This window comes from Papio anubis, chromosome 15, assembly GCF_008728515.1.
Source record: "Papio anubis isolate 15944 chromosome 15, Panubis1.0, whole genome shotgun sequence".
Taxonomy (NCBI): Eukaryota; Metazoa; Chordata; class Mammalia; order Primates; family Cercopithecidae; genus Papio; species Papio anubis.
Window position 1 is genome coordinate 87,921,237 of NC_044990.1, and position 20,029 is coordinate 87,941,265.

Here is a 20,029-nt window from a genome sequence, read left to right on the forward strand (position 1 = left end):
AAGTCCCTAGGATTTGCTGAAAGTGACTTGAGAGATGAGATGGAAGGGAGCACCTGGGATCGGACCCAACTACTCTAACTTTTAGAAGTCAGGGACAGAAAGGTAAGCTAGCAGAGAAAACGCAATGAAGGGGCACAGACTAGCCAGCTGAGGAACCACAGGAGTGGACAGAAGAGAGCATTGCAGCAGGGACTGGCCAGCCAGGGGTAACGAGGATGAGTGGTCCAGGCAGGGGACCTGGCGACATGCGAGCCATGTTGATCTAGTGCTTGGTTTCCTGGTGTGAGGAAGAGGGGAATGCAGCCTGGAGAAGGCATGACAGATGGGGCAGGATCCATGAGAATGAACTTTCAATAAATGAAGACTTTGCATTATGGATTCAAAGTACTATTTGACAGAATCATTGAAGAACGAGAAGAATCCCAAGGAAAGTCCAGGGGCAAAATAAGCAAAAGAGTCAGAGTGCCCAGGATGCAGCCAGCTTTCAGAAAAGGCTGAGAAAGCATGGGAGTAGTGTTGCGATGGAAAGGACACTTGAGAGAAGACACTGGAAGTGTTTGGGAGGTAAAGGAGTGAAAAAGGACTGGGTGAAAGGAAAACATCAGTTAGGATAACCCCATGGGAGAAAGTGAATAGCTCTAAGGGCTTCCACTGTGGGCAGAAATATGATGAATGGTAGGTTGAGTTTTTTTATTTTGTTTTGTTTTGAGATTGAGTCTTACTCTGTCACCGAGGCTGGAATGCAGTGGCACAATCTTGGCTCACTGCAACCTCTGCCTCCCAGGTTCAAGCAGTTCTCCTGCCTCAGCCCCTGAGTAGCTAGGACTACAGGCATGCACCACCATGCCCAGCTAATTTTTATTGTATTTTTAGTAGAGATGGGGTTTCACCATGTTGGCCAAGTTGGTCTCGAACTCCTGACGTCAAGCAGTCCACCTGCCTCAGCCTCCCAAAGTGCTGGGATTGCAGGCGTGAGCCACTGCACCTGGCCAGTAGGTTGAGTTTTAATGATGTCTGTGAAGATGCAAGTTCAGCTGTGACCTGGAAGTGTGGCCTGGCACCTGAGAGGAGCACTGCAGACCGCCTGTTCTGTGTTGCTTGCATTGGCATCCATGGTGAGTGCAGCAATAGCTGTCATCAGTGAGCAGAGAGGCTCCAACCAGGGGCCCTGTGGTGCCTACAGGGAGAGGGTAGGTGTGCCCAGGGTTCTTCTGCTTGAGTCAAAGTCCCTGGGAGCCCAGGTATGAAACCCTAAGGGATTCCATCATGTCTGGGTGGTGGGTGTCCATCATTCCTCTTAATCTCATGGTTTTCTTGCAAAGTGGAGAAGCCCCATTACTGGGCTTTTCCCCATATTGAATGTCATCTTGCAACATCTCTTCAGCTTTGCATTTTTGGAATATGGATCAGAATCTTTCCTTTCCTTGACTCCCTTTCTAACAGCTTGTTAGAATGCATTCATGTAGCAACTGGAAATGAATGCGACACATTTACATTTAACACCTCCCTCCCAATGACTTCAGCTCAAACCTTTGCAGAGATTTCTCCATTAGAGGACTGTTAGATGCCACCAGATGTGTGAGACCAAATGTTGGCATCATCTTGGAACAGAGACGGACACTGGGGTCTGGCCTTTCCTCTGGTCCTCAGTCCTGCAGGCTGTCCTTTCTCCATTGCACCTCCTCAAGGGGCATTCCTGGTAGCCTCTGGAACCTGCCCTGGTGTGTTTTGATTCACTCTCTATGCTTGATAGGCTTTCTCAAAGAACCTGCTGCACCATAAGTGCTCCACATACTCTTTTCAGGATTGTTCTTCTATGTTTTAGATTACACTTTTATATATATATTTTTCTGATTAAGTACTTTTTGTAGGGCTACTGATAAGTTCACATAAATTAACACATTAAAGACCTTTGAAAGCTCCTGCCTGGCACAGTAGACACAGCCAGTACATATTGGCTATGATCGTTTATGTTCTGTACCAGATTGGTTTACAGGCCACAAAGATGGGGCCCTACGGATCCTCTCTGTTCAGGCAGTGAAGAGCTGGTATCTGAGGATGAAAGAAGCTTCTGTTGTAACGACGTGGAAATTCCAGAGGGTGTGATGGAATGAATGACCTGGAAGAGAGAAGAGCAAAGCATGTTGGGTGCAGGAAGGTGGAAAAGGGAGTATAAGAAGGGGGAAGAGGGAACCCAGTTGGCCTTCAGGTTTCTGAAAGTATCAATCCTAGAGTCTCTAGATGAAGAGAGTTGGCCAAGGCAAGGAAACCTGAGCCCTTTGTGAAGGAGTCAGGGGAGGTTTATGACTGAAAAATGACAAGTTATACCATATTATGTATTCTGAACAAATATGTGTAAATACATGATTTAGATAAATTAGGTATTTATTAAATATTTCAAGATTTGGTTCTGGAAGAGTACAATTTCTCTTGACCATTGCTAGAGGGGAAAAAACAGGTAAAGCCAATCAAAGAAAGCTGAAGGTTTTTAGAGGAAAAAGAAAATCTAGTTTTGCAGCAAAGAGGATTAATCTGTAAAATCTCATCTTATAGATGTGCTACTGATCTAGAATTTGTTTCTTCTAATTCTTCATTTCCCAACACTATCAAGATAAAGTGTGTAATCTTTAGAGCTAGAGAGAAGTCTGCTTGCATCTGTGGGGTTAAGGCGGAGAGGGAGGTGAGAGGTGATTCCAGCTATACTTGGTCACTTGAATAAAACCACCTATTCCCATGGCTCTCTGTTTAGGGAGTAGAAAACCCTCATTTCAATGAAATCAGTATGTTTTCATATTTGGAAGTCTACCTTCCAAGAGCTAATGACATATAATGGAAACGAATTATCCCTTGCTACCTAAACGCTTGCTTCCTAAACTCATGTTTAACTATGTAAGGATATTTGTATTAATTTAGGAAGTTTATATCTAAGCAGGTATTTCCCTTGAACAAATGAAACAAGAGCATCCTGGCAAAAAAAGTAGAAAATGTTTTCAATTTGCATTTTGTTGTTTGGAGGCCTATTTAATTCAGTGCAATCTTATTTATTCAGTCATATATATTAAACATAAATGTATTAAAAATCTACCACTAGAAAGTACTAATTGTCACTGAATGGCGTATTTTAAAATGAATAATTTCATGTTATGAAAATGTTACCTAAAAAATATAATAGAACTGCCATGATTAAGACATTATGTCTACGCAGAGAGGGGTAAAGTAACAATACCATAACTACTGTCCTTTTATAAATAAATAAATAAAAACATAATATTTATTCCAAAAAACGTTCTTATTTCAAAAGATGAAACAGAAAGAAGGTGCAAGAAAGTAGTAGAGAAAATGGAAAAAAGGACGAGAAGCGATAGACATGCAAAACTCCAACATCCCAAAGTTAAAGGAAGGAGAATAACCATGTTGTGCCTATAACCCTAGAAGACGACAAAAATTATTTCCAGCAAATTGACAACCCTTCTTTCTGAAGGTAGTTTTGGGCAAAAACGTGCTGTTTTGAGCTTTTACCCCGAATCACCTGGGGTGCACCTGAAAAGAAGGCATTTTGCCAATGCATTAAAAGTGTCTGAGTGAAAGCTGCCACTTGGTTGTCCTAGAGGCTTTTAACCCCAGCCACATAATTATTTCATAACAAACAACCGGGAACATTTCTCTTCCCCATCAGTTTCCCAGACTACCTCATAGCACATGCATGATACGATGTGTGATTTTGCAGCCTTCCATGTAACATCAGTGTCCTAAAGAGATGGACTTGAAGAGACTCATGGTGATTTTAGTTGCATTTTGAAATGCCACACATATTCTATAATATTAAATTAATGCTTGTTTATTGTAGGACATTAATTACATTTTAGATTCCACAAAAGTAAATAGAAGACAATTAAAATTAGTTATAATTGCATCTCCCAGAGACAGCCATTGCTAGTACTTTAAGACATTTTGGTCATTTTTAATATACATATATATTAATATTATTTTGCAGAATGGAAACTGTACTGTATGTACAGATATTAATCTGCTCTTAAAATGCAAGATGTCATCAGTCTCTTAAAACATGATATTTAATGGCTGCATACCATTCCTCCACCCCATTGTACCATGATTCATTTATCCGCCATCTTAATACTTGCTTCATTTTTGGTGTTTCTAATTTGCAAATAAAAATTTAACTGCCCTTGCTAATGATTATTTGGGAGGTGATTCTTACCTTGATAAGTAGGTCACCATCTAGCCAATGGTGCAGCTGGAAACCTGGAAATCATTCTTGCAATAGTTTTCACCTCCAATCCCAATCCACTGCCAAATTCTGTCAATTTTCTATTTTAGTATCTATCAAGCTTATTCACTTCTTTCCACCCCTCATAAATATTTTTGCCCTAGTATTTTTAAATTCCTTATTGGTTCAGCAATATACTAGGTACTTATTATCTTTTATTTTTCACACCTACCCTATTGTTACTCTCCTTCCAATTTTTCTCTCAAATTTTTGATGAAATTCAGTTTATTTACCTTAAGAAACTTATTTTTTACCTTTTGGATTTTATATTGTGCAACATAGTACACACATTCAAAAAGATATTTAACATATATGTAAATTATAAATAATAATACTTTAAAATAGGCATAGTTAAGCCTAAAAAGTAGAACATTATCAATATTTTGAGGTCCACTGATTAGCCTTATCACAATCTGAAATTTTGTGATTATTATCCTTTGACTGTCTTCATGATTTTACCAGATATGTATATAAACATTTTGCATTGTACTTAAGTTTAAGCATTATAGAAATATTATCATCCTGTTAATATTCTTCTGCAACTTGCTCAACATTATGGGTTTTATATTGAGATACAACTTAGGTACCATAAAAATGTACAGCTTAGTATTTTTTAGTATAATCACAAGGCTGTGAAATTGTCATCACAATCCAAGTCTGAAACATCTCCATCGCCCCAAAAGAAACCTCAAGAAACTTTGTACCCACAGCAGTCACTTTTGTGTTCCCCTCCCTTCACCTCTGGTGGTCACAAGTCTTCTTTCTGTCCCTGTTCATTGTTATGTTTTTGAGAGAAATGTATTACGATTTCTGAAGTCATAGTTTATCTTTTTCGGTTATAATAAATATATAACTGTTTTTCACTTCTGCCAATAGAAATTTAGGTTATTGGTAGTTGTTTTTTAAAATTTCTGTTTGAACATTATTTGTTTTTTTAAAAAGTATGTTTCACAGTTACATACCTTTTAACAATCAAAGTGCCTTTTAACATTTATGCATACATATATATTCTTAGGCGCACTGTTTTGGACAGAGGAATAGAATTGCCAGTGTTAATTCTGCCCACCTTTAATTTTAATGCATAATAAAAATCATTTTCTAAAGTGAGTGTACAAATTGAAAATTCCACCAACAGGGTGTCACTGTCTTTCATAGTTTTTCCCATTGGATTGTAGGCATTGTTTATATAAGCCATGTGTTAATCTTTTATAAAAATCGATTTGTCAAATTTATTACTGGCTTTTTGTTTACTTATGTTTTCTTTTGAATGAACATCAATTTTAAATTTTAACTGAGTGAAATTTATCAAGTTTCTCTTTTGAGTTTTGTTTTTCATTTTGTTTTAATTTTTTTCTCTATCGCCAAATTTTCAAATATTTACTCTTGTATTTCCTTTCTCTCCCTTTTTTTTTAGCTTTAATTCACCTGCATTATATGATTGTGCATGGTGTCTGATAGTGGCTCAGTTTCAGTTTTTTTTTTAATTGTTTCCGAAGCATGTTTTAAATATTTGACTTTTTCCCAGTGGTCTGAATAGCGCTTCTCGGATATAGCAAGTATCTAGGTTTGCATGAGTCAGCCTCTGTGCCCTCTGTTCTTTTCCCCTGATGTTCCTTTTGCTTCTTCTTATGCCAATACCTCACTGTCTTAATTACTATATTTTATTAACAAATCTCAGTTTCTGGTAGACCATTTCCTTCACCTAGTTCCTCACTTTCCTTCAGGAATGTCTTGGATATTTGTAACTCTTTTCCTTATGATTTAGCATCAGTTTGACAAGTTTAATAAACCTTGTTAGGACTGAGATAATATTAGAAAGATTGGACATCTTTAAGGTATTGAGTTCTCCTACCTAGGAATGTGGCACATTTCCCTATTTCTTTAGTGAATTGTAAACTGTCTTTTTATAAAGTTTTAAAATGTTCCCCATAAAGATCTTTAAAATATTGTGCTAGATAAATCTAACACCTTATATATTTTGTTACTCTTGTAAAAGGTACCCATTTTTCAAAACTACATTTTCTCTTTGTTGCTTGGGTATAGAAATAAAATCAAATTTTAATTTATCTTATATCTGATAATTTTGTTAGACCCTCATATTAATTTTAATGCTTTAAAGATGTTTGGAGGGAAATATTTTATAAATATAATACACAAATAATACCATTTTGTGTGTTGCTTACAGATTTTCTCATCTTATTGAAGTGGCTAGAGCCCCCAATGTATGGTATAAAAGCAACCTTGTCTTAATCCTTTTTGAAAGGGAATGTTCCAGATTCTACCATTTGGTACCATGTTTGCTCTAAGATTTTGGTAGGTTCAATTTTTTTCAGTTTAAAGAAGTTATCCTCTAGCCCATTATGCCAAGGATTTTAAGCTGAATGAATATAAAAATTAATCAAATATATTTTGGTGCCTCCTGAGGTGATCTTAGGCCTTTCTAGTTTGATTTCTAAGTATGGCTAACTACATTAATTGATTTTTCAATGTTAAACCAAAATGTACATTTCTGGAATAGATTTAACTTGGTCATTCTTTAACTTTGGGTTCCCCTAAAAAATGACCTTGAGAGAAGGGCTCAGCGTCTGATCGTTCCAGCATCTGGCTGTGGAGCTGTGTGACTGAGTCATCATCTGTTGCTTTGTTTGCTGACTTCCAACCTTTGTGCCTAGATGATATTGAAGTCGCCTTCTCTCCCTTTGAAGGGCAGGGACTTGTGTATGTGTTTGTCCTTTCACTCAGCGTGGCTCTTGGAGTTTCTGGCTGCATGAGAAGGTCTAGGGAGACTCTCCCCTTCCAAGAGCCCTCCACATTGTCTTCTGCCTTTTACGGCTACTGAAACCACAGCACAAGGTGTGGGGACGTTACCAGGTTCCCCCAGAGCCATCATTCCTTGCGTGCCTGCCTCCTTTTGTTTCGTCCCCTGGGATTTCTCCTACATTCTTGCAAGGTCATTATGAACTTAAAAGGATGCGGATTTTTATTTTATTTTATACTCTAGAGGTATTTTATAGCAGAGATTTTTTCAGGGTATCAAGACTAGAAGTTTTGCCCGAGAGGGAAAACCAGAGGCTTTCAATATTTTTTGAATTCTATCTAAAAACCTTTTTTTTATGTTCATTCTTTGTTTTTGTACTAGAAAGAACATGTAACTATTTTATATATAGTCTTTAAATGACATTTTATGTGAATACAGTGTCACAGCAATAGATAGCAATACCAAATAAAATACATTCCAAAGAAGCTGCTTAAAAATTTGAAGACATTGAACCCTAAAAGGATGACTTATTTCCTCAATAAATCATGTAGAAAGGGAAACTTGTTTGCAGTATGAATTATATTTTGTAGTATGGGTAAACAAAGGAGAGAAGAGAAATCCTCCTTTCCTTAACTAGCAGATTCCTGTAATGTGACAGCCTGGGAGAGACGACAAAGAACGTAGTTTTGAGAGGCACCTTTTGCCATTTACTTCTGGCTGGTCAGGACTGCCACCTAAAGCCACACACAACTTCAGGAGCACCACCCACAAATACAACACTCTGAACAGGGCTCCCTGGCTGTGTACAGTGTGGCTGTCCTGATCCTGTGGCAGATAACATTCCTGAACATTGAGTTACTCACCTGTGACATCAGAATCATAGTAAAGTTCATGCAAAGAACAAAAAGGATAATATGCATGAAATCACGATATAAATGTTATTATCGCCACCATGCCCATCTTTGAAAGAACCTGTACAATCGCTACAAATTCTGCTTGATTTTTGCCACTCATTTAACTTCTTAAAAACTTTACCTTACAGAATAAAGCCATAAAAACATCTCGGTTGAAGCAAAGGGAAGCAGCAAAGAAACTGACTCCTCCCAGTTGCCCACCATACACTCCCTTTTCATCTCAACAGTGAGTTAGGTAACATGATTCCTTTTCTTTTTCTCTTTCTTTGAAACATAGAACATGTCCATTAGCTCAGCACAATATGAAGTTAAAGATAGGATCACAGGAATGGTAACTGCCTTTCCTATTGCTTTACATTCTCCTATCTGCCAAAGAAGAATGCCTAGCCCCTCGCTGTGTCTGGTTCAATATACAAACACATACATTTGTCTCTAAGGGGTTATGAGTTGGTATTTCCAGCTTTTCTCTCCCCTAGTCTGTGCCCCTTCTCCACATCTATCTTTCTTACTCAACTTGACGAGCCCACAGACACCTTCACTCCCTGTGAAGCCATGAGAAATGTCCTTATTTCAATTGCAGGTGGGCAACCGTCTCCCACTGTCTCCCGGTGCCATCTCTAATCTTACAGCCTCACTGGAGTTATCCAAGGTCCTGAAGACACCCCAGTGACACTCCCCAGTCTCACAGTTTGAAGGTTGCAGTTCAGGGATCAGACTGTCTCTCCAGGCAACAAACATCTGCACCAGCTGGACTGCTGCTACTGCACGGGGTGGGGTGTGATGGACAGTGGGGTCCTGTACTACGGGCCTGTCGTCCTGGGTCTGTTCTGCCCAGTGGACCTGTCCAGGCTGCTGCAGGAGTGGTGATGCTCTTGCCACCTGGCCACTTGACCTTGCTCTGCATAACCTAATGACCACCATCGTTTAATGGTTGCATCACATTCCATCACACGGTCAATAGTCGTTTTTCTCTACTTTTTTATTGTTAGGTATTGCCTTTTTTTTTCTTATTTCTTTCAATGATAAATGCTGGTTTGATGAATGTGGTATACATTTATTTTGTTTGTGTTTTGCATTATTCCTGGGAAGAACAGATTTCTCAGTGTAGAAATACTGATTCAGGAGCTCTGCATGTTTTTAGGCTTCATATGCATAATGCTGAGTTGCTTTCTGCAGAAGTTAGCCCAACAGCATATAACCATGCCTCTTTTTTCCCATTCTCTTCAGCGCTGTTTTAATAGCATTAAATATTTGTACCTTGTAATAGTGCAAAATTATGTCCCTATGTTTCAGTCCTCTCTCCTTTGATTACTAGAAATGTTGAAGTGTTTTCATTATTAAGCACAGGTGTAAATCCATTTCTACAGTTTTGCTAACTTTTCTTGGGTTGGTAATATCTTTATCACCAATGTATGTGAACTTAGATTATAGGAAGTTTATTAAACCGTTGTGATGTATTTGTTATAAATATTTTTCTGAATTATTAGATAAGTTATAATTTGGTTAATTATGTGTGTTGGCCCACATAAGTTTAAAGTTGCTATGTACTCAAAATTTTTCCATTGTGATTTACTTAATACATTTTCACACTTAGAAATTTCTTCCTTGTCCGCTGTTGCTTATGCTTTCTTAGAATTTATTATGTCCTTATGTATTTAATGCTTTTATTTTAGTAAATGGTGAAAATAAAAATCAAAACCCTTCTTCCCAAGGTTGTGTATTTAATGACCTATCATTTCCCTGTTGATCTTTATTATTTTTTTCAATTATAAATAATATTTTGGCAAACTTTGTTATTCATAAAGTTGTCATGATTTAAATTCTTCTGTAGGCATTAGTAAATACCCAGTGTAAGTGGGTACTTATTTCTACCAAAGAATATGTACAAAAATATTCCTGGCACTATTTCAATAGTAGCAAGGACTGGAAACAAGCTAAATAGCCATCAAAAATAGAACGACAATAAGTTAGAATATATTCACAAAGTGAAACACTATACAGCGCAAGCCGGGGCCCCTGAAATCTGGGCTCTCTGACTCCATTTCTTACCCACATCTGTGACTCTGCTGCACCCTCTCCCAGCCTCCAACAGTGGCCCTGGATGCTTGAGCTCTATTGCTTCTTAGCCACCAGCTGAACAGAGAGAGAGAGAATCAGAAAATATTACCCCAGTACCTCAGTCAGAAGGTCTGGAGCTGACTCGCTGTCTCTGACCAGCTGACAGAGGTCCTGCGCTTGTTCGATGGGTCTAGGACACAAGCCGTCCCTGGTGCTGGGGTGGATTCATCCTCTCCAGGCCATTTTGAGTCTTTGTCAGCTGACTTAGCAATGAATTATAGGATGCTTTTCAAATTGTGTCAAGGCCATTCCCTCAAAGCAAAAGTCAGTGTCCTCACAAGGTGGGAATGGGTGCTGGCGTCCTGAAAACAGTGGTTTTCCTCTCTGTTAAATCACCCTGGCCAGCAGCTTGTCCTCTGTGTGTCTCAATTTTCTCATCACCCAAATGCCCAGTACATTATAGGGTTGGTTATTGATTGTAATTTCCTTAAAAATGAGTTGCTGGCCAGGCGCAGTGGCTCACACCTGAAATCCCAGCACTTTGGGAGGCCAAGGCAGGTGGATCACCTAAGGTCAAGAGTGCAAAACCAGCCTGACCAACATGGTGAAACCCCATCTCTACTAAAAATACACACCAAAAAAAATTTAGCCAGACTTGGTGGCACATGCCTGTCGTCCCAGCTACTAGGGAGGCTGAGGCGGGAGAATTGCTTGAACCTGGGAGGCGGAAGTTGCAGTGAGCCCAGATCGCACCATTGTGTGTAAACGTATTGAGTTCACCACCAGACCTTTCAGCATGTGGCCAATGTGTCTCTTTTTTTTTTGGTGTAGGCCAGTTTGAGTTGGATTGTCTGCCACCTGAGCAAGAGAAATCCCACCTGCCAAGCCTCCCTGCAGATGGTGGTGCAGCCTCCACAGCCTGGTCTTCAGATTGTAATTCCGGCCCCTGCTCTGAGCTGGAACTCTGTAGGTGATTTTTAAAGCCTTGTTTAGTTTTAATATTCTCGATTATCTATGTAGTAAAACAGATTAATTTGTCTTTTACAGAAATGAAAGTGCTTAATGGAGTAAGGCACATTGTAAGTGCCCGATAAATTTTGGTTATGGGTTAGATGCAAAGTGTCTGGACAAGGAGCAAATTGTCTGGTTCCACAGGCACTGGCACTGTCCTCTCCTGCCCTCCTCTATCATTATCTGCCCTCCTCTTACGGGGCTAGGGGGTACTTTGGGCCTGTTCCAGATAGACTCCCCTGTAAACTCTGAAGTCGCTTTGAGTCCTGGTCACCAAGCTATGCATTCAATTATACAGTGTCTTTTATTGTGGACATCTGATTCGCCTCTGTTTTAGTATAGTGGATAGGGGCCCAGACTTCCTAGGTGATCTGCCAGGGTTCACATCCCAGCACCACCACTGTTAGCTGTGTGTCCTCAGGAAAGTTACTTAAACTCTCGTGCCTCAGTTTCCTCATTTATAAAATGAAGATAAGGCCAATTCCTATCTCATGGAGAGGTTCAAATAGATTTAAATTATTGAGGATCACATAAGTTAATTTTTTGAAGCGTGCTTACAATGTGTGGCATATATGGTGTATAAGGTATGAACAGTCACTATTTTATCAGGGTAACCACAGGGAAGAACTCAGGGGATTCAGAGTCAAATAAACCTGAGTTAGAATCCTGGCTCCAACCCACCTGTTGAGTGGTTCTGACAAAAACCATATGGTCCACGAACCCCAACATATTGACTCTCTGATCTTTTGCAGACCAAATTTGCAACTCCTGCAAGAGCCCAGGTGGAGCTCCTGACATGGTGCAGAGAAGCGGGCTGGCACAGTGTGTGAGGAGTCCCCTCCCCAGCCTCCCAAAGACACCGTCTGCTGTCTCTGAGGGCCAGGGCCACAGCCTCTGCATCTCCTGAGCTCCAAAAGTTCCTGTGGTTCAGAGTTCATTATGCTCTAGTGACGATCTGCTTCTAAGCGCAAGACTGATACTGCATAGCCAGGGACGGTTCTAGAGGGATTTCCATGGACCCCAGGAGTCTGGCACGGAGAGGTGTGGGCCAACACCTGCCTTACCCCTCAGTTGGCATCCACGATGGCCTTGGCACCTCATTAGGAAAGTCAAGGCGTCCTGAGACCATCCTGGCTGTCCGTTCCCCTGAAGGGAGCACTCTTTCTGCTGCAGGCAGCTCCCAGTTATCTGAAACACCAACAAACTCAAGGCACAGAAGCCCATTTCTGGCTTTGAGATATGCTTGGGGGACCACTTTCTTGATTCCAAAGTATATTCCATGGTCTAAAGAAGAAGAAAAATAGAATCAATTGCTCTTGTCCTTTTGATAGAAGCATTTAAATGTGAGGTCCTGACTGTGGCATGAGAGAAAGTTGGATGCCCTGTCCCACAAACGGTTGTGTTTGACGATTCTACACCCCACTCTGTCTCCTCCTGACAACCACAGCCATCTGAGCACCTGGGGCTCATGTAAGAACAGGAGAATTGCAAGGCTCATTCATTTAAATGCTCTTCGAGGATATGCCCTATGTAAATAAGAAATGAGTGTGCAATGAATTAAGACAGTATACAATCAATTGCAAAACCATGAGTCGTGAAAAATAAATTATGAATATGCAAAGGAAAACAGTTCACGCGGAAATAAGACTTGAGTTGTGCCTTCTTGAAATTCATGTCTGCTGTTTTGGAAACATCAGTGTGGACCACAAGGGAAGGAGGTTACTTAAGCCCATCTCTCAAAAAGCAGCAGGGATGAGTTGCTCTGGCTACTGGCTCCGTAGCTTACACAGTCACCAGTGGTGGAAGGAACACACTTCTTTTTCAAAGGACCAAGGTCAAAATTGCATCTCTACTATTTCTTGGGCATGCGACTCTGGAAAAGTTGTAAAATCTCTCTGGGCTTTGTTCTTCTTGTCTTTACATATGTCATAGTAATGTCTACCTAACAAGACCGTTTTAAACATTGGGATGCTTTATGTGGAGAGGCCGGCACAGAACTTGACACTTGATAAGCACTCTCTAAGTGGTAGCCGTCATTCTTATGTTCATCCAACAAACATCTATGGGGCATCTGTTGTGCACAGGCACAGTGTGGGTGCCCAGTACCGCAGAGAGCAGACAAATGTGGTCCCTGACTTGACAAGGTTTCAGTCAGAGGTCCTGGAGAAGTGGCTGTGTGATTACACGTCTATTTTAGGAGTGGGGTATGAAAAGCCATGGGAGACCATCAGAGAAGCCCTTCCCTGGGGCTTAGGATTTAGAATATGCTTCCTAGGGGAAGCTCTATCTATACTGAGATCAGGCCACAGATACGTAGGAGCCTGGAATTGTCCTAAGAGAGGGAAATAAGGAATTGCCACCTGGGCAGAAGGAACAGGCTGTGCAGAGGCTGGACACCTGGTAGTGCGCAGTGTATGTGTGGAGTGATGTGGTGCACACAGGCATGCAGCAGCTCCAGAACGTTTGCAGCTGCTAATCAGGAAATCTGGCCCAAAACTCACTCCTGTCATGTTCCCATTGTTAGCTAAGCAAAGACAGTGGCAGCAAGCATCCTGTGTGCAGCACTTTGTGCCCCGTCCTGGAGGAGGGAGGAGTGTGAGAGCAACCCCTGGCCTCTGCCCTCAGCCATCTTACGGTCGAATCGGATATAGACATAAGAGTCTGCGCAATCATAGTTTTATGATGTACCGAGGACCCAGAGCATTAGGTTCTCGCTTAGTGCCTTTTCCTGCTGTCCTCTGTGGAGAAGCTCTGAGTGAGGATGTTTACCAGGAAGGACAGGAGGAGGCAGTTCTGGGCAGCCCGAGGCTACCATTAGCCCTAAGCTCTCGAAGGCACTGAGTTTGGCTCCAGGCAAGCTTGGGTTTTAGAGAATGATCCATCCTCTTTGGAGGCAGGATGGTAACCAGACCACAGAAGATCCAGAACCAGACCACAGAAGATCCAGAACCAGACCACAGAAGATCCTGCCTCGCAGACGCCCCGGTCCACAGATGTGGCTTGTCGTTTGCATGTTTCCAAAGCACCTGACAGATGTCCCCTGCGGAAAGCCACTGGATGTCTGGTCTGACTGTGCCTGTGGGTTCCAGCAGCCCCTCCCTCCATCCATACCCTGCTTCCAGCATTTGGCTCGGTCTGTTGCTACCCAGTATGACTGGGCTAAGAGGGTTCCTGGAAATGCCCGACTTCACATTTATTTTAAAAATTGACTCAAGTATAAATATTTTTAAGCTATTGTTCTTTGTCTGAGGTCTTTGGAACAGGTACTCTATCTTGCACAGGCAATTTGGTAGAATGGAAGAAAAATGATTATGAGATTCTGCTATAACCCAAAAGGAGGATTGGCCTGAGAGAAGATGAGAAGTGTCAACAGGCAAAAGATTGAGCTGAGTATGGAAAAGAGAGAACTCCAATTCCCTTGCAATGAGACCACATTGATAAAAATGAAGGGATTCCATCAATCTTAAAGGTCTATAGCCCGATTTGTTAACTCCCTCGAGTACTCCCTGTCTGAGCAGGACTGGCATCACTGCCCTCTGAAGCTGTCGAAGAGCCCTCCCCTGTTGGACACAGAATGGCAGGTGCCTGCTGCCAGCATTCCTTCCCAGCCTTGCTCCAGCTGTAGGTCCTGCTGTCTGCGTCCACCGACATCCATTCTCCCGTCCTTTCTTTCTCAGGATGTTAGGAAAGCACACAAGCCCCTGGCTAAGCTGACTGAGGCTCTCGCCTGCTGCCTTTGGAACTTAGATGTGCCTGAGTCGCTGAGTTCCAGCTGAGGGCGTGCGAATAGCTGCCCCTCTCCTGTCACCGCCTGTATGTGGAATGGGCATGAGACCACACCTCTGGGCCATTCCGCTGACCCACAGCCCTCTGATTTGAGAGCAAGGAGAAGGGAAAGCAGTGAGGGTTTTTAATGTTTATTTTTTGTAACTATGACTATTAAACAATATAGAAGCAATGTTATTTAAAACTCTTATAGAGTTGGTTGTATTTTGTTTAACTTATATGGGAGCCTTAAAAGATTGAGCAAACTCAGTTTTGCCAACTGTCAACTAAATTAGACTGGGAAATCCAGAAGGCTGCCATGCAAGACTTCAAAGAGCCTGGGCTCCCTACAGCCTCAGAGCAGACTGTGCTGAAAATTAGGCACCAGGTTTAATTGAACTACAAAGCAGACTGAATCTGCAGCAGGGACACAGCTATCCTACACCAAATTCAAGGCCATGGTGAGAAACAGAGGGTCCCTGGGAGTGGAGTGGAGACCCTTGGTGGATAAGCCTGAACAACTTGAGCTCTCAGGCTCCCTAGAGCTCCTTGCCTCCAGAACGCCTCTCTTCACTGGAGGAGAGCAGGCGTCCCTTTCCTAGACACTGTGAAAACATCACCAGAAGGGAATCGATTACGAGGTGGTGCCCATCCTCCTCAAATTGCACCACCGCCTCCATGCATTACCTCCAGGCCAATAACCAGGGTCAGAGCTCTGAACAGGTGAACCTGAGGAATAGTTTCCATTCTGGAAGCAAATGCACCTTCTGAGACACAGAAACAGGGAGTGGGTCCTCAGGGTGTTGGAAGGGATCCTGGATGATAGAGGTACACAGGGGGATGCTTTTCCCGTGAGAACATTCATCTGTGAAATAGGACGTAATGACTGGCAAGGACCCTGGAGCCAGTTTTAGTAGCTGCCGGAACAGCTTCTCACATCTGGGGCTGTGTGATCCCTGCAGTGGATGAGGAGGAGAGAGTATTCAGAAGGCTCAGAGTTGTAGGAATACTGGAATGGGTTTCTTACTTGGAACTAAAGGGTAGATCATCTGATTATTGTTCCTCAAGGAGAACCCAAGGGAATTTGCTTCATGAGACACCAAGGAAGGCACTGGTTGGGGACGTGACCTCCCTGAGGAGCTCAGGGTAGAATGCCTCCTCCAGGCAGAGTCCACAGGAGGTGACGCCACCATGCCACCTGCATCAGAGAGGACTCTAAAATCCTGGAATGGCAGAAACCAAGCAGTGACACCTAATCACCAAGTAGACATAATTAGGGGAATGGGCAGTGGGGCCAGGTGGCAAGCAGAGGCCTTGAATGGAAAGGCAAAGTGGCAGTGGGTAACTGATCATGGTGTTGAGGGATGATGATGGACAGGCCACGCAGGCCTGTGGCTTCATAACCAGAAGAAGGGAAAAGGGAGGGGCAGACTCACATCAGCCTCTGCAGGGGAGAGTAGTGGCCCTAATGCAGGCTGTAGGTCTGGGCTACTTCCACTGACCCAGAGTCCTCTGATTTGAAGGGGAGACAGTGCACCTTTGAGAAAAGACCCCCCCCCCAACACCAGAATATTCTATAAATAATCCCTAAGTCACCAGCTGTGGTTCAATGGCAATGACATACTGGGAAAAGATAAATGCTCTGCTCTTTTGATAACTTTTGGTTATAGAGGTTTAACAGACACTGCTGCCAGGAAAGCGAAGTCACTTCACCATCTTGCCCCTGTGATCGCAGTGGGGGTAATGAGGCCAGGTGTTTCACCAAAGTCCCTGCAAGTTTAGTGGCTACAGGGACCCACACATTGTGTTACTTGCCCCCGTTTTTGAGTGTATAATTGGGGTAGATATATTTAGCACAGTGGTTCTCCATTGGGGGTGATTTTGTCCCCCAGGGGACATTTGGCATTATCTGGAGACATTTTTGATTCTCACCTGGGGACTTGGGGATGGGGTGCTACTGGCACCTGTTGTAGAAGTAAGAGATACTGCTAAACATCCTTCCACACACAGGACAGCCTCCAGGACAAGGAATTATTCAGATCAAAATCTCAACTGATCTGGTGTTGAGAAACCCTGGATTTAGCAGCTGACAGAACCCCAAAATTAGCACCCTGACCTATAGAGAAAGAACCATCTTGGTAGGAAGAGGCAAATGGAATCCACTAAATCTTCATCCTCCTCTTGGCCTCCATAGTAAACCGGAAGCCATGTCTCATGATTGGAGGAATTAGAGAAATTAAAGCCAACATAAGATTGACAGGATGAGGATATGTCAGCCTTTACTACATTCCCAACACATTCACTGCTGTGGCCCCTACAGCAGCAGGTGATAGTGAATGGACCGCCACAGTGTAACTCACCAGGCTCCTAATCACAGCACCTGTGCCAGAGATGGTCACTTTATAGAAACAGATTATCAGAATCTCTGTTATTTGGTAGGCAGCTATTGATCTGGTAAATGCATTTTTCATAATCCCCATTAGAAGGAGGATCAAAAGCAGTTTGCTTTTATGATGGAAACATAGTTGTGTGTTCACTGTCACATCAAAGAATTGCATTAATACTGATGTCTTTGTTATGATGTAATCTACAGGAACCATTATCATTTTGATGTTGTACATGCAGATGTCATGCTGGTCTACCATATTGATGACAACAGACTTGCCCATTGGACTTGCCAACATGGGCGGCAAGTGGCACTCTAGAGTCATGCATGTAAGATAGCCCTTACAAAGACTCAGACAATAAAGTTCACATCAGCAGAGCTCTTCCTGTCCGGTCATCTAAGGCATGCTACTAGACATCCACTCTAAGGTAGAGAGTAAGATTGGAATTGCACCTCCTACTTCTAAGAATCAGCATAGCTCTCTGGGTTTTGGAAGCAGCATGTGTCCAAATGGGGAATGGTTCTGATCCATATATATGGTGCCTCTTATAACTACCATTTCGAGTGGACTTCAGAGCAAAGGCAAACTCTGTACCAGGTCCAAGAAGGTATGGACTGACATATGTCACATAGGTTTACATCCTTGTGTTCGTAATGATATCTTAAAATTTTGGTTGCTTTCAGAAGAGCATAAGTAATGAGTCAATTGTCTTGAAATATTTATAAATAAAAGGAAGAATAAAGCACAGTTTTGCTTATCTTATATTAACTGTACTATAGGAAAACAAAAAACTAGATGAGGGGAAAGGTCCCCTTATATATTTATTCCAGCTAATAAATAAAAACAAACACAGAATTAGAATATAAGCATTTCCCAATCCCTGATGAATCTATGCATCTTGACTTTGAGCACCAATGGCTGTTATTTCAAGAAAGGAGAAAAAGCAGACATCCCGTGTCTCCTGAGGGGAGAGCACGATGCCACCTGTCGTCTTGCCAAAGGAAATGGACCCGAATCTGATCAAACCTCGGAATCCAGCTGCACAGAGAAAGCACTGGATAATGCTGCATGCTATCAACAATCAGGAAGATCTAGTCTGAGGGAAATGCTAGAGGATAAATGGCCCAATTCCTCAACAGGTGAACTGTGAGAAAAATAATGGCATAGAGTGGGTATAGGTTTAAAAACATGTCCAGTCTAAGTGCAACAATAAAAAGGCAAGAAAGCGATTCGTATAAAAGAAGGTACTGGTTACTTTGGAGGGAGAAAAGAGCATGTGGTTGGGATATGGACACAGAGAGAGGCTTCTGGGCAGCGGGTACAGTTGAATACATGGACCTAGTAGCTGTTGCAAATGCATTGGCTTTATAACAATTTACTGAGCTCTCCATTTGTTTACTGTAGGAGCTGTGTTGTCTCAAAGAATATTTTCTTCTCCTATTTTCTTCTCCTTTGTTTTTCTTTGAGGGTTCCCACCATCTTTTTGATTGTTGTTTAATATGGTTCACCTCTTTATGCTGCATATGTCTTTGTAGGGACAGATGCACACTTGTCTGTGTGGGTAGGGAAAGTGGTTTGATTATTAGCAAAGGTGAAAATTGGTCATGAACTTTCACATGGAGAATTACTGGCCTGCGTCCATCAGGAGAAGGCAGCATATTGATTCCTGTGTGGACTTGTTTACTCATGCACACGCTTGTTGCCAGGGAGCGGGGGAAGAGAATATTCGGGACCTCTGCATATGCAGAAGGGAATTCCTGGGGGATGCCAAGTGAATGGCAGGGAATCAAAACATAGCAGTAATAAACCAGGCATTTATAGGGGCCTTCCAGGGAGAAAAAAGCATCTATAGAAATGGACCCAAAGGCCTCCGGAATGAATGAAAAACAGGAGGCCACATGTCCAAACTCCTTTGCTTGCAACAGACACAACCTCAGCTGAAATCATTGTAATGCAGTATTACATTGAGCTTCCCCAGTGCCTCAGAGATTCAGTGGAGGCTTGGAGGCTGGGGACAGTGGGGCAGGATCGCCCTTTCCCCTAATGGGAAAAACCACAGGACTTGCAAAGAGTAGCCAAAACCATTTCTAAGATCCTTTGCCCATTACTCACCACCAGTCAATATAAAAAAAGAAAATGAATGAAAGGAGATTGGTTATTGTGGAAACTTTCCTTAAAGGGAGTTACAGATATAGTTTGGAGAGTTAGGAGTTTATGGCACTCCCTCTCTCAAATCAAGAATGGGTGTCTTTGAGAATCATCAAGCAACATAGGATGTGCTTCCAAGAGGAGATATCCTGAGCGGTGGATCTCACCAGACCTGCATTGCGTTAAGCAGTGCATGGCCAGGAGCTCATGGAAGATGGTAGGGAGGGGTGGAGGGGTGCAGGGATGGGGATATCACCTGGGATTGGTGGGCACATTTGAACAAAGAGACCATTGACTGACTCTTACCTAACAAAGTAGAAAAGCAGAAAGACTGGAGTGGCCCTTAGTGACAGGACCAAAAGACAAGGTGTCAGGGAGAGAGACTTGCTATTCCTGAATTGGGGGTGGGGGTGGGGAAGCAGGGACACAGGGTTTCCCCACTGACCAGGTGGATGCCGTGAAAGGGGATGGAGCCTGGCTCCAAGGCTGCTCCTAGGAAGGCCACAGGGAAAATGAAGTGTGGACTCCTGCTGAGGAAGGGGATCCTGAGAGATCCAGAGGTACAGAGAGAAGTATCCAGCATCCAGATATGTGCCAAGCCGAAGGAACAAGCAGCCAAATTAGAAAAGCACGTCCAAGTCAGACATTCCTCTCTGCTCGACTGGAGCTCCAAAAGCTGGAAGACAGATCCGGCCCCTCT

The 20,029-nt window shown here is 42.4% G+C and overlaps 1 long non-coding RNA gene across 1 annotated transcript; it reads left to right on the plus strand.

Moving 5' to 3' along the window:
• The first annotated feature begins 5,670 nt into the window (after window positions 1-5,670).
• LOC103879468 lies at window positions 5,671-19,557 on the plus strand. The gene is made up of 3 exons (XR_640102.4): window positions 5,671-8,186; window positions 10,850-10,984; window positions 11,782-19,557. It is a non-coding gene; the product is annotated as an uncharacterized LOC103879468 (long non-coding RNA).
• Window positions 19,558-20,029: the final 472 nt, after the last annotated feature.